Raw genomic sequence first — 2,386 nt, 5'->3', positions numbered from 1 at the left:
TTATTGGGGGTGTCTTGCTAATTGCCTATAATTTCCACCTGTTGTCTTTTCCATTTGCACAACAGCATGTGAAATTGATTGTCAATCAGTGTTGCTTCCTAAGTGGACAGTTTGATTTCACAGGAGTGTGATTGACTTGGAGTTACATTGTGTTGTTTAAGTGTTCCCTTTATTTTTTTGAGCTGTGTGTATGTATATATATATATATATATATATATATACGTATACATACCAACTTAACAATATTTAAAAATTCTACAGTTAAAGTAAAGATTTGTACTCGAGTATAGTGGTAGCTATGCTGCAACGTACTACGTATATATACATATATTGCAGTACATATATTAAAGTCTGTGCATTTAAAAAGATGATTCAATGCAGAAGATTTCCTTTTTTTTCTGAAACTAGTTTTCGCTGGAGGCAACAGTCTTAAGTACACAGTACACTGTTAGTACTCAGTATTTACTGCAGCACTTGAACACAGATTCACTGTTAATGTATATTGTTGTGTTAAATTCAGCTTATTGTTGTTATGATGATGATGATGATGATGAAGATCCTGCAGTCTGTATTTAAACATCCAGAAAGGCAATAATTCATTCAGTCAGTTCAGTTTCTCGCAACAGCTGCAGCTGCGTCACGAGACACACAATAACACCGGAAACATAGGGGCTCTGCCTTCAAAATAAAAGCATAAATTCTGTCCTCTTTCGATTAGTACTGGACAGATTATCATTATCACAGACAGAAGAAGAGAGGCTGATCCGGGGCTGGGCAATAAAACAATTATCATGACATAATTTTCCTTAATAATTATAAAACAAATGTTTAATAAGTTTAATAAATTTAATTATTTATTTAATTCATTTGATTCACGAACAAATTAGCACTTTTAAGATATCTATTTTGTTGAGGACTGAAAGGGGACTAAAAAAAAGATTTTACTTAATTTTACTAATCACATTTGCAGATAAAATATTTTATCATGGTAGTTTTGAATGTTCTCCCTCAGATTTGTGAAGTGATCCACTGTTTGGCATCAAGTTTTTGTTCTGACCAGAAAGAAAAAGTTTAAAAGCACAATTAACCATCTGGACTCTTCAACTTTCACTAAGGAGCAAAAACCAGCCTTTAAACTTGAAAGAAATAATGATTTGACTTTTATCCTGATAATTATAGATATCAAATAATATTTTTAATCGTGATAAAATGTTTGACCCTAGGCTGATCCAGTTTTGTTAAGTGTTATAAAGGCCACCAGAAGGCAGAAAGTTGTCATCAGTGATTAATAATAATAATAATAATAATAATAATAATATTAATGTCTCTTTCCTTTCTGCAGAGTTGTGGGCATTGTTGATTAAACCTTCATGAAAGATAACTAACTAATATTGTATTATATTATAATACAGCAGTGGAATGTAACTACGTACATGTACTTAAGTACACAATTGAGGCACTTTCTTTTCATGCCACTTTCTACTTAAAATATTTAAAAAATACTGAAATTTTTACTGACCTACATTGATCTGACAGCTTTTGTTGCTTTAAAAATAAATTTTTCTGCACACAAAACACACCAACATGTACAATTATAGCTGAAACAGTCTGAACAATTGTCACATTTGATAACGTTGATGTTTGGACACACCAAGCGTTGTGAAGGTGTCACTTGGGCTCTGGGTAAATGTGGTGGCAGAATCTTTACAAACCAAATAAATCGATTGATGGAGGAATTAATCAGCAGATTGATCCAGAATGAAAAGAATCATCAGCGGCTGTCTGATGACGAAGAAGAATCTGAGGAGAGGAGATATAATAGCACAACAGTGAAGTGTCCTTACAGTGTGGTATTAGTACTTTTACTGCAGTAAATGATCTGAATACTGTCCCCACCTCTGAACTAATAGCCTACAATAAATCACCTGATTGATCCCTGGTTCAGATTTTACCTTCAGACCAGATCAAAGCCCGCTGGTCACATGACGCCTCTCACAGGCTTGAACACAAATTGATCCTGGGAGGCGCTGCTTCTTTCTCTCCGCTAAAAGTGTTCCGAAAGTGAGACGAAAACTCACCTAAATTGGCATGTAGGTTGCAAATTCCACCCACTAAGGCAAAGAAATAGCACTCATAGACCTCATGGTAACAATCAACTTCACATTTTTGCAATTATCTCGAAAACGGCTTTGTTTAGAGTTGAACTTCATTCATTATTTTAATCACTGGATTCCTTTGCATCTTTGCTCCAATGCTCGTTTGCTCTAAAAATGTCAAATTATAAGACTTTTTATCACTTTTCTCTTATCGCTTATTTTTGTGAACTTGTCCTAGACGGTTTCACTAATCGACCTGAAAATTTGGCAGGATCATCTACATACACATA

Source organism: Micropterus dolomieu, linkage group LG03, assembly GCF_021292245.1.
Source record: "Micropterus dolomieu isolate WLL.071019.BEF.003 ecotype Adirondacks linkage group LG03, ASM2129224v1, whole genome shotgun sequence".
Lineage (NCBI taxonomy): Eukaryota > Metazoa > Chordata > Actinopteri > Centrarchiformes > Centrarchidae > Micropterus > Micropterus dolomieu.
Note: the sequence above shows the minus strand (reverse complement) of the source record.